Source organism: Oncorhynchus gorbuscha, linkage group LG20 (assembly GCF_021184085.1).
Source record: "Oncorhynchus gorbuscha isolate QuinsamMale2020 ecotype Even-year linkage group LG20, OgorEven_v1.0, whole genome shotgun sequence".
NCBI lineage: Eukaryota > Metazoa > Chordata > Actinopteri > Salmoniformes > Salmonidae > Oncorhynchus > Oncorhynchus gorbuscha.
The window spans coordinates 6,321,752-6,335,225 of NC_060192.1; the positions used below are offsets into that span (position 1 = coordinate 6,321,752).

General features: G+C 45.7%; 1 protein-coding gene across 2 annotated transcripts in view; it reads left to right on the forward strand.

The window, feature by feature from the left end:
- The first annotated feature begins 768 nt into the window (after positions 1-768).
- The window catches only part of fgfr1b (fibroblast growth factor receptor 1b), a 37,233-nt gene continuing 24,527 nt past the window's right edge, over positions 769-13,474 (forward strand). For both annotated transcript variants that reach the window (XM_046317676.1, XM_046317678.1), the window contains exon 1: positions 769-1,335. The gene's annotated coding sequence lies outside the window, so the exon portion shown is untranslated. The remainder of the gene's footprint in view (positions 1,336-13,474) is intronic.

Sequence of the window (13,474 nt, forward strand, 5' to 3'; positions counted from 1 at the left end):
CACACACACACACACACACACACACACACACACACACACACACACACACACACACACACACACACACACACACACACACACACACACACACACACACACAATGTACTGAATGTAAGGACCGCGTTTACTGTCTGTATCACATCTCTATCCCCCCTTACAGTCCATTCATCACAGCCTAATAGCATTTACTGCTAATTATAAAACAGCCATTCCTACTGTAGCCAGCCAACATACAGTATCCCATCCCAAGGTTTCCTGTAAATGGACGCAGACAAAACATAAAAGTGTGTGTTTCTTTCTCGGCATTGCTTTCTTCTTATTTTAATCAACTGTACAACCTACTTACCAGGCCCAGCTACATCACTGCTTAGCCAGTCAGCCCCCTTCCTCCCACCACTCAAACAGCAGGGTTCTCCCTCCCAACAAGATATGAAGGCAATTTCCCTGTTAGGTCATAGTTAAAAATGCAGTGGACAACAACGATGAGTAATCAATGCCTATGAGAATGTTGCCAAAACACAAACAAACATAGGTTACTGTCTATTTCCAAATTATGCCGTGTTTTGGTCAGTCAAGTCAGTAGAGAACTCTCTTGTTTTATTTGGGACAGACCTACAGGTTTACAGTGTAGGCTAAAATCATTTGGAGATTCCTGCAATTGAGACGGAGGGTGGGGCGACAGAGGCAAGCAGGGAAGGGGGAGGTCTCCTTCAGAATCTCCCAGATCTGTAACCCCCCACCCTCCAAAACACGCGCACACAACGCACACACTGCGCGGTGAGAAGTTTTTCGGGGAGGTCACAGACGCAGCCTGCAAGGAGTTAGAATTCGCTGCTCTGAAATATATTAATTGAATTTGCCAGCCACTTCACCTCACATGCTATTCACAAAATACAGAACATCTCTGCGGTGTTGACTTAAATATTAGGTTGCAGGCTTGTGCAAACGTTTTTTTCGCGATTTGTCCGATTGTTCCAAGACAATACAGAAAACGGTCGGAGTTCCGACGTTTTCTCCGGGCAGGAATAGGCACATTTGGACTAAACTAAAATGCTTCGAGATTTGCTGGTTGACTGAAACGGATAAACAACTAAATGCTGTTGTATTCGAACAGAAAGTCTTAGTTTTAAAACTTGTTGGGAGGTAGAAAGAGAGACCGCACCATACTCCACAGTCAACGTCCATTACGCGTGGCTTCGCCGCGCCACTCTATTTGAACTCGGAAAAATACCGATGTTTTTTTCGAGAGTTGTAACTTGAAGGCATCAAAGGAATCGGACATTTAATTCCTATCCTACCTCCTCGAGGGTAGTTGCACAAGGATCGGAAACGCAGGTGAGACACCAATGCAATCCAACAAATATCAAGACTAGTCACACAATGTTGCATGCAGCTTGCATTCTGTGGTCTGTAAACATTGGTTCATTATTTTTCAGAATCATTGCTCTTTTGATAAAAACAATGCTACGTTTAAATGAAGTAGGTGTAGGGTACCTAGTCAAGCATGTTCATATAGATTTGAAATGCATAGCCTATATAAGAAAAAATTGCCTATGGAACTTAGGAGCCCCTGCGTGTGGTAGGTAGCCTATTGAATAACTATGTAACTGCAATAGCCAAGGGTTTGTTTGGAATGAGTTGGATATCCGAGGGTTTCCTCTTGATTTATCAGTTAAACGAACGAACCCTTCACGAACTACAATGCTTCAAATGACTCACAGCCATTAATTCACGTATCCTATGGCATGCACCCTTTATAGCCTTATAATGTCTTATAAAGGGTTTATGAAGGCGCCATTAATAATGTATAAGATATACACAAAGGTGACCACATTTACAAACCAGAGGGTAGAGTCGAGTTGGTAAGACTTCCTCTCTGAGGAACACAGCACAAGCAGTCAGTCACAGGTCACTGCTAACGCGGGGACAGACGTGGCTGTAAATGTGTCGGTGTGCGGTAAATGACGCTCGTGTCACGTCTGATGAGACCTGGCTGATGCGTGCAATCTTTGTTGACTCACCGCGCTTGACCGGTGACTCACTCCCGGAACCAACGGGCACCGGCTGACGAATCTAATGGAATTGAATTAGTTCTATTGCCACATGATCCGTTGGCATTGAAAAAGTTATTGGACCTGTTTCCTGGACAGAGATTCAAGATAGTCCTCGACTAAAAAGCACTTTCAATCGAGATCCTCCGTCGGAGCATTGTTAGGCCAGGACGAGGCTTAATCTCTGTCTGGGAAACCGGACCATTATGTTCAGAGGACAACTTTGGATGTTCATATCTGCACATATAGTGTAGTATAGCCACACACACACACGCGATAATGATACTCATGTCATGGTGTGAGAGTTCAGGTTCAAGTGTATTTGCATAATGAATACATTGGAAATCTTACTCAACGGGGTAACAGTGGGAGACGGTGAATGTGTGTGTTAGACCTCCTGCCTCATTTGTGAATGGAGCGAATTTGTAATTGCTGTTCTATATCAGATGCCTCATTCAGGGAGGGGCAAGAGAAAGAGAGACAGATGTGTGAAGAGTAGAGAGAGAGATAAAAATAATAATTATATATATATATAGAGAGAGAGAGAGTGGAGAGGTAAATAGAAGTGTATGGTAAGAGTGAGCTGTTATCCAGTGTCACTCTCAACATGTCCTCTTCTCTGTCTCCAGACATTCAGCCTCTGTATGTGACCGCACTTCAGCTGGGTTGAATAGTTGTACAATCAATTCATGTAGCCCACTTTGGGACCATGGACATTTCATGGTAAAGGGCCCTATAAATGATGTGATGTGGAGACCGTGGCCTCAAAACACTGAATCCAGACATTATAATGGAATTCAACAATATGTTGAACATTTTAGTCATTTAGCAGACGCTCTTATCCAGAGTGATTTCAGTATTGAGTCCATACATTTTCAGACTTGTCCCCTTTGGGAATTGGACCGACAAAACCTAGCGCTGCAAGTGCCATGCTCCACCAACTGATCTACACGGGACTAACTTAGGAAGGATTCAACTAAATGTTTGAACGTTTATTAATTCGTCCATGTTTATGATAAGACATGAACAGAATGAGGGATTCATATTTATTGCAACATTCTGAAGAGGCAACCAGAATCCCCTCTATATACAGTGTCATGCAGGTGAAAGAGGACCCAAACGCGACTTAACAGAAACAGAGTTTTATTAATGTTCAAAACGGAATAACAGAAATCCTCTAGATTGTAGAGGGGAAAAACAACTGGAGAAGCGGCCACAGACTGCAGGTCGCTTCGGGTAGGCGCAGGCCGTAGTCGACTGAGACACCTGCTCACACGCAGCGTCTGATGAAGGCACAAAACACGACAGGACAGGGTGATACACAATCACGGCAAAAACACGACAGGACAGGGCGAAACGCAATCACAGCATGGTGAATACAATACGAGGAACCGACGGCACAGGAACGGAACACAAAGGAATAAATAGGGACTCTAATCAGGGGAAAGGATCGGGAACAGGTGTGGGAAGACTAAATGATGATTAGGGGAATAGGAACAGCTGGGAGCAGGAACGGAACGATAGAGAGAAGAGAGAGCGAGAGAGTGAGAGAGGGAGGGGGAGAGAGAGGGCTAGAAGGAGGGAAAGAACCAAATAAGACCAGCAGAGGGAAACGAATAGAATGGGAAGCACAGGGACAAGACAAGATAATAAATGACAAACATGACAGTACCCCCCCACTCACCGAGCGCCTCCTGGCGCTCTCGAGGAGGAACACTGGCGGCAACGGAGGAAATCATAGATCAAACGGTCCAGCACGTCCCGAGAAAGAACCCAACTCCTCTCCTCAGGACCGTAACGAAAAACGATAAAAAGGGAAACTAGGGTACTACTCTAAAAAAAAATGAGAACTAGGGACAGACTGAGACACAGCAAGGGCAGGGACAAGAACAGGAGAGATGCGATGGCAGGGAACAGACTGAGACCCAGCAAGACCAGGAGCAGAAGCAGAAAAAAAAATTACCAGACTTCTTCTGCGCGCAGTCTGAACACGCAGCCACGAAACGGCGCGTGTCACGCTCCTGAGTCGGCCACCAAAAGCGCTGGCGAATAGACGCAAGAGTGCCTCGAACACCGGGATGACCAGCTAACTTGGCAGAGTGAGCCCACTGAAGAACAGCCAGACGAGTGGAAACAGGAACGAAAAGGAGGTTACTAGGACAAGCGCACGCAGTGTGCGTGAGTGCTTGCTTAACCTGTCTTTCAATTCCCCAGACTGTCAACCCGACAACACGCCCATAAGGAAGAATCCCCTCGGGATCAGTAGAAGCCACAGAAGAACTAAACAGACGGGATAAGGCATCAGGCTTGGTGTTCTTGCTACCCGGACGGTAAGAAATCACAAACTCAAACGAGCGAAAAACAACGCCCAACGAGCTTGACGGGCATTAAGTCGTTTGGCAGAACGGATGTACTCAAGGTTCTTATGGTCTGTCCAAACGACAAAAGGAACGGTCGCCCCTCCAACCACTGTCGCCATTCGCCTAGGGCTAAGCGGATGGCGAGCAGTTCACGGTTACCCACATCATAGTTGCGCTCAGATGGCGACAGGCGATGAGAAAAATAAGCGCACGGATGAACCTTATTCAGACTGGAAGCGCTGGGATAGAATGGCTCCCACGCCTACCTCTGAAGCGTCAACCTCGACAATGAATTGTCTAGTGACGTCAGGAGTAACGAGGATAGGAGCGGACGTAAAACGTTCTTTTAGAAGATCAAAAGCTCCCTGGGCGGAACCGGACCACTTAAAACACGTCTTGACAGAAGTAAGAGCTGTGAGAGGGGCAGCAACTTGACCGAAATTACGAATGAAACGCCGATAGAAATTAGCGAAACCTAAAAAGCGCTGCAACTCGACACGTGACCTTGAACGGGCCAATCACTGACAGCTTGGACCTTAGCGGAATCCATCTGAATGCCTTCAGCGGAAATAACGGAACCGAGAAAAGTAACGGAGGAGACATGAAAAGAGCACTTCTCAGCCTTTACGTAGAGACAATTCTCTAAAAGGCGCTGTAGAACACGTCGAACGTGCTGAACATGAATCTCGAGTGACGGAGAAAAATCAGGATATCGTCAAGATAGACAAAAACAAAAATGTTCAGCATGTCTCTCAGAACATCATTAACTAATGCCTGAAAAACAGCTGGCGCATTGGCGAGACCGAACGGCAGAACCCGGTACTCAAAATGCCCTAACGGAGTGTTAAACGCCGTTTTCCACTCGTCCCCCTCTCTGATGCGCACGAGATGGTAAGCGTTACGAAGGTCCAACTTAGTAAAGCACCTGGCTCCCTGCAGAATCTCGAAGGCTGATGACATAAGGGGAAGCGGATAACGATTCTTAACCGTTATGTCATTCAGCCCTCGATAATCCACGCAGGGGCGCAGAGTACCGTCCTTCTTCTTAACAAAAAGAACCCCGCCCCGGCCGGAGAAGAAGAAGGCACTATGGTACCGGCGTCAAGAGACACAGACAAATAATCCTCGAGAGCCTTACGTTCGGGAGCCGACAGAGAGTATAGTCTACCTCGAGGAGGCGTGGTCCCTGGAAGGAGATCAATACTACAATCATACGACCGGTGAGGAGGAAGGGAGTTGGCTCACCGACTGAAGACCGTGCGCAGATCATGATATTCCTCCGGCACTCCTGTCAAATCGCCAGGTTCCTCCTGAGAAGTAGGGAGAGAAGAAACGGGAGGGATGGCAGACATTAAACACTTCACATGACAAGAAACGTTCCAGGATAGGATAGAATTACTAGACCAATTAATAGAAGGATTATGACATACTAGCCAGGGATGACCCAAAACAACAGGTGTAAACGGTGAACGGAAAATCAAAAAAGAAATAGTCTCACTGTGGTTACCAGATACTGTGAGAGTTAAAGGTAGTGTCTCAAATTTGATACTGGGAAGATGACTACCATCTAAGGCAAACATGGGCGTAGGCTTGTCTAACGGTCTGAAAGGAATGTTATGTTTCCGAACCCATGCTTCGTCCATGAAACAACCCTCAGCCCCAGAGTCAATCAAGGCACTGCATGTAGCACCCGAACCGGTCCAGCGTAGATGGACCGACATAGTAGTACAAGATCTAGATGAAGGGACCTGAGTAGTAGCGCTCACCAGTAGCCCTCCGCTTACTGATGGGCTCTGGCCTCTTACTGGACATGAATTAACAAAATGTCCAGCAACTCCGCAATAGAGGCACAGGCGGTTGGTGATCCTCCGTTCCCTCTCCTTAGTCGAGATGCGAATCCCTCCCAGCTGCATGGGCTCAGTCTCAAAGCCAGAGGAGGGAGATGGTTGCGATGCGGAGCAGGGAAACACCGTTGATGCGAGCTCTCTTCCACGAGCCCGGTGACGAAGATCTACCCGTCGTTCTATGCGGATGGCGAGAGCAATCAAAGAGTCCACATCTGAAGGAACCTCCCGGGAGAGAATCTCATCCTTAACCACTGCGTGGAGTCCCTCCAGAAAACGAGCGAGCAGCGCCGGCTCGTTCCACTCACTAGAGGCAGCAAGAGTGCGAAACTCAATGGAATAATCCGTTATGGACCGTTCACCTTGGCATAAGGAAGCCAGGGCCCTAGAAGCCTCCCCACCAAAAACTGAACGGTCAAAAACCCGAATCATCTCCTCTTTAAAGTTCTGGAATTTGTTAGAGCAATCAGCCCTTGCCTCCCAGATAGCTGTGCCCCATTCTCGAGCCCGGCCAGTAAGGAGTGAAATGACGTAAGCAACTCGAGCTCTCTCTCTAGAGTATGTGTTGGGTTGGAGAGAGAACACAATCTCACACTGCGTGAGAAAGGAGCGGCACTCAGTGGGCTGCCCGGAGTAGCAAGGTGGGTTATTAACCCTAGGTTCTGGAGGCTCGGCAGGCCAGGAAGTAACAGGTGGCACGAGACGTAGACTCTGGAACTGTCCAGAGAGGTCGGAAACCTGAGCGGCCAGGTTCTCCACGGCATGGCGAGCAGCAGACAATTCCTGCTCGTGTCTGCCGAGCATGGCTCCTTGGATCTTGACGGCAGTGTAAACAGCGTCTGAAGTCGCTGGGTCCATTCCTTGGTCGGTTCCTTCTGTCATGCAGGTGAAAGAGGACCCAAACGCGACTTAACAGAAACAGAGTTTATTAATGTTCAAAACGGAATAACAGAAATCCTCTAGATTGTAGAGGGGAAAACAACTGGAGAAGCGGCCACAGACTGCAGGTCGCTCGGGTAGGCGCAGGCCGTAGTCGACTGAGACACCTGCTCACACGCAGCGTCTGATGAAGGCACAAAACACGACAGGACAGGGTGATACACAATCACGGCAAAAACACGACAGGACAGGGCGAAACGCAATCACAGCATGGTGAATACAATACGAGGAACCGACGGCACAGGAACGGAACACAAAGGAATAAATAGGGACTCTAATCAGGGGAAAGGATCGGGAACAGGTGTGGGAAGACTAAATGATGATTAGGGGAATAGGAACAGCTGGGAGCAGGAACGGAACGATAGAGAGAAGAGAGAGCGAGAGAGTGAGAGAGGGAGGGGGAGAGAGAGGGCTAGAAGGAGGGAAAGAACCAAATAAGACCAGCAGAGGGAAACGAATAGAATGGGAAGCACAGGGACAAGACAAGATAATAAATGACAAACATGACATACAGACCCTTAAGAAAATCACATTTTGTCACAGCCTTATTCTACAATCGTTTAAAATCTATTTTCCCTCATCAACACCCTATAATGTTGAAATTTTAGCAAAAACAGAAATACCTTACTTACTTAAGCATTCAGACTTTTTGCTTTGAGAATTAACATTGAGCTCAGGTGCATCCTGTTTCCATTGATCATCCTTGAGATGTTTCTGCAACTTGATTGGAGTCCTCCTGTGGTAAATTCAATTGATTCCACATGATCTGGAAAGACATACACCTGTCTATATAAGGTCCCGCAGTTGACAGTGCATGTCAAAGCAAAAACCAAGCCATGAGGTTGAAGGAATTGCCCGTAGCACCGAGACAGGATTGTGTCGAGGCACAGATCTGGGGAAGGGTACCAAAACATTTCTGCAGCATTGAAGGTCCCCAAAACAGTGGCCTCCATTATTCTTAAATGGAAGATGTTTAGAACCACTAAGACTCTTCCTAGAGCTGGCCGCCGGGCCAAATTGAGCAATCAGGGGAGAAGTGCTTTGGTCAGCGAGGTGACCAAGAACCCAATGGTCACTCTGACAGAGCTTGGGAGTTCCTCTGTGGAGATGTGATAACCTTCCAGAAGGACAACTATCACTGCAGCACTCCACCAATCAGGACTTTATGGTGGAGTGGCCAGACGGAATCCACTCCTCAGTAAAAGGCACATGACAGCTCGGTTTAAGTTTTCTAAAGGGTACCTAAAGACTCTCAGACCATGAGAAACAAGATCCACTGCTCTGATAAAACCAAGATTGAACTCTTTGGCCTGAATGCCAATCATCATGTCTGGAGGAAACCTGGCACCATCCCTATGGTGAAGCATGGTGGCAGCATCAGGCTGTGGTGATGTTTTTCAGCAGCAGGGAGTGGGAGACTTGTCATGATCGAGGGAAAAATGAACGGAGAAATGTACAGAGGTCCTTGATGAAAACCTGCTCCAGAGCGCTCAGGACCTGACTGGGGGTCGAACGTACACCTTCCAAGACAACGACCCTAAGCACACAGCCAAGACAACGCAGGAGTGGCTTCGGGGCAAATCTCTGAATGTCCTTGAGTGGCCCAGCCAGAGTCCAGACTTGAACCTGATTGAACATCTCTGGAGACCTGAAAATAGCTGTGCAGCGATGCTCCCCATCCAACCTGACAGAGCTTGAGAGGATCTGCAGAGAAGAATGGGAGAAACTCCCCAAATATAGGTGTGCCAAGCTTGTAGAGTCACACCCAAGAAGACTCGAGGCTGTTATCGCCGCCGAAGGTGCTTCAACAAAGTACTGAGTACAGGGTCTGAATACTTATGTACATGTAATATTTCAGCTTTAAATTTGTTATACATTTGCACAAATTTCTAAAAACCTGTTTTTGCTTTGATATTATGGGATGTTGTGTGTAGATTGGTGGGGGAAAACATTTAGAATAATGCAGAAACGTAACAAAATGTGGAAAAAGTCAAGGTTTCTGAATACTTTCCAAAGGCACTGTAGGCTACATTAAGCTAGAAAATAAACTTTCCAGTGACACTGACTCACCCAATGATGAAAATGATTCATAGGCCACTCACCAGTAATGCCCGATGCGCTCGTGCCAATATCTCAAGCGCTGTTTGCTCAGAATCGCTGAAAGTTGCTGAGAAAAAAATAGTTTGCTTCTACAGACAGATTAGTTCACTCTTTTCAGCATTAAGCATTTGCTTTCCAAATTGGAGGCCTGTGTTTTTCTCACAATTGTTTTTATACATTTGTGAAAGGCAAACTGACAGCTGCAAACAGCCATAGATATATGATCCATAGATGGGCAGTTCCCATTCAAGTCAGGACTGGCAGCCATTTTTAGTATACTACTGAGTTTAACAGTTAGAGTGCCAGGGTTAGAGGTTCCAAAATCCTTCTATGGAATATGTATTTGGCTCACGTGCTGTCCAAATTGCAGCCTTCCCAGCTGTAAGTGCTTGTGATAAAACTAAGCCTACAGCTATTTGGTAGAAGCTATTAATTATTTTTTTACCTTTATTTAACTAGCAAAAGGCCTCCTGCGGGGACGGGGGCCTGGGATTAAAATTTAAAAAACAAATACAATATAAATATAGGACAAAACACACATCACAACAAGAGAGACAACACTACATAAAGAGAGACCTAAGATAGCATGGCAGCAACACATGAAAACACAGCATGGTAGCAACACAACATAACAACAACATGTTAGCAACACAACATGGTAGCAGCACAAAACATGGTACAAACATTATTGGGCACAGACAACAGCACAAAGGGAAAGAAGGTAGAGGCAACAATACATCACACAAAGCAGCCACAACTGTCAGTAAGAGTGTAAATGTATTTTTATTTATTTACTTTTTTCACCTTTATTTAACTGGGTAGGCTAGTTGAGAACACGTTATCATTTACAACTGCGACCTGGCCAAGTTAATGCAAAGCAGTGCGACAAAAACAACAACACAGAGTTACACATGGGATAAACAAACGTATAGTCAATAACACAATAGAAAAATCTATATACAGTGTGTACAAATGTAGTAAGATTAGGGAGGTAAGGCAATAAATAGGCCATAGTGGCGAAATAATTACAATTTAGCATTAATATTGGAGTCATAGATGTGCAGATGATGATGTGCAAGTAGAGATACTGGGGTGCAAAAGAGCAAAAAAAGAATATGGGGATGGGGTAGTTGGGTGGGCTATTTACAGATGGGTTGTGTACAGGTGCAGAGATCGGTAAGGTGCTCTGACAACTGATGCTTATAGATATTGAGGGAGATATGAGTCTCCAGCTTCAGTGACTTTTGCAATTCATTCCAGTAATTTGCAGCAGAGAACTGGAAGGAAAGGCGGCCAAAGGAAGTGTTGGCTTTGGGGATGACCAGTGAAATATACCTGCTGGAGCGTGTGCTACAGGTGGGTGTTGCTATGGTGACCAGTGAGCTAAGATAAGGTCCTTTACCTAGCAAAGACTTATAGATGACCTGGAGCCAGTGGGATTGGCGATGGATATGTAGCAAGGGCCAGCCAACGAGAGCATACAGGTTGCAGTGGTGGGTAGTATATGGGGCTTTAGTGACAAAATGGATGGCACTGTGATAGACTACATCCAATTTGCTGAGTAGAGTGTTGGAGGCTATTTTGTAAATAACATCGCCAAAGTCAAGGATCGGTGGGATAGTCAGTTTTACGAGGGTATGTTTGGCAGCATGAGTGAAGGATGCTTTGTTGCGAAATAGGAAGACGATTCTAGATTTAATTTGGGATTGGAGATGCTTAATGTGAGTCTGGAAGGAGAGTTTACAGTCTAACCAGACACCTAGGTATTTGTAGTTGTCCACATATTCTAAGTCAGAACCGTCCAGATTAGATGCTCGTCGGGTGGGTTGGTGCGGGCAGCGATCGGTTGAAGAGCATGCATTTAGTTTTACTAGCATTTAAGTGCAGTTGGAGGCCACGGAAGGAGTGTTGTATGGCTTTGACGCCCGTTTGGAGGTTTGTTAACACAGTGTCCAAAGAAGGGCCAGATGTATACAGAAGGGTGTCGTCTCTCTAATCCACCTCTACGCAATCACCAGCAGCAAGAGCGACATCGTTGATGTATACAGAGAAAAGTGTCAGCCCGAGAATTGAACCCTGTGGCACTCCCATAGAGACTGCCAGAGGTCCGGACAACAGGCCCTCAGATTTGACAGTAATTGGTGAACCAGGCGAGGCAGTCATTTGAGAAACCAAGGCTATTGAGTCTGCCAATAAGAATACGATGATTGACAGAGTCTAAAGCCATGGCCAGGTAAATGAAGACGGCTGCACAGTACTATCTTTTAACGATGGCGGTTATGATATCGTTTAGGACCTTGAGAGTGGCTGAGGTGCACCCACGACCAGCACAGAAACCAGATTGCATAGTGGAGAAGGTATGGTGGGATTTGAAATGGTCGGTGATCTGTTTGTTAACTTGGCTTTCGAAGACTAGAAAGGCAGGGCAGGATGGATATCGGTCTTTAACAGTTTGGGTCTAGAGTGTCTCTCCCTTTGAAGAGGGGGATGACCGCGGCAGCTTTCCAATCTTTTGGGATCTCAGACAATACGAAAGAGAGGTTGAACACGCTAGTAATAGGGGTTGCAACAATTGCGGTGGATAATTTTAGAAAAAGAGTGTCCAGATTGTCTAGCCCAGCTGATTCGTAGGGGTCCAGATTTTGCAGCTCTTTCAGAACATCAGCTATCTGGATTTGTGTGAAGGAGAATGGGGGCGGGGGTTGGGCAAGTTGCTTCGTGGGGTGCATGTTGGCTGGGGTAGGGGTAGCCAGGTGGAAAGTATGGCTGTTGATAAATGCTTATTGAAATTCTCGATTATCGTGGATTTATCGGTGTTGACAGTGTTTCCTAGTCTCAGTGCAGTGGGAAGCTGGAAGGAGGTGCTCTTATTCTCCATGGACTTTAAACATTTTGGAATTACTGCTACAGGATACAACTTTCTGTTTGAAAAGCTAGCCTTTGCTTTCCTAACTGACTGTGTATATTGGTTCCTGACTTCCCTGAAAAGTTGCATATCCCGGGGGCTATTCGATGCTAATGCAGTACTCCACAGGATCTTTTTGTGCTGGTCAAGGGCAGTCAAGTCAGGAGTGAACCAGGGGCTATATCTGTTCTTAGTTCTACATTTTTTGAACAGGGCTTGCTTATTTAAGATGGTGAGAAAAGCACTATTAAAGAACAACCAGGCATCCTCTACTGACGGGATGAGGTCAATATCCTTCCTGGATAACCTGGACCAGGAGTATTTTGAGTCTTTGAATGAAGAGATTGAGATGAAACTGTCCAGTTTGAGTGTCTGTTGCAGTTCGTTCCAGTTGCTAGCTGCAGCGAACTGAAAAGAGGAGCGACTCAGGGATGTGTTTGTTTTGGGGATCATTAACCTTTATGGCGCAGACGTTCCGCTAGCGACCCACCTCGACAACATCAGGTGAAATTGCAGAGCGCCAAATTCAAAATACAGAAATAGCCATAATAAACATTCATAAAAAATACAAGTGTTATACATCGGCTTAAAGATGAACTTTTTGTTACCTTCTTTGGGACTGGGGAGCAGTATTGAGTAGCTTGGATGAATAAGGTGCCCAGAGTAAACTGCCTGCTACTCAGGCCCAGTTACGGCGAAAGCATACCATGCGATTATCTGAGGACAGCACCCCACTTACAAAAGCATACAAACATTTTACATCCAAGTAAAGGAATTACAAAAGTCAGAAATAGCGATAAAATTAATCACTTACCTTTGATGATCTTCATATGGTTGCAGTCACAAGAGTCTCTGCTACACAATAATTGTTTGTTTTGCTCGATAAAGTCCCTCTTTATATCCCAAAAACTCAGTTTTGTTGGTGCGTTTTGTTCAGTAATCCACTGAATCAAAGAGTGTCAAAACATGCAGAGGAATACATCCTAATAGTACCGGTAAAGTTTGTTGAAACATGTCAAACAATGTTTATAATTAATCCTTGGGTTGTCAATTGTCTAAATAATCAATAATATTTAAACCAGACAATCGCGTATTCAATAGAAAGAAAAAACAACAAAGGGCGCGCACACGTAAACCAGCACTGCATGATTCTACAGTCCACTGAGAGAAAGGTCTCATTCTTCTTCATTTTTCAGAAAACAAGCCTGAAACAATGTCTAAAGACTGTTGACATCTAGTGGAAGCCATAGGAACTGCATTCTGGGTCCTAACCAT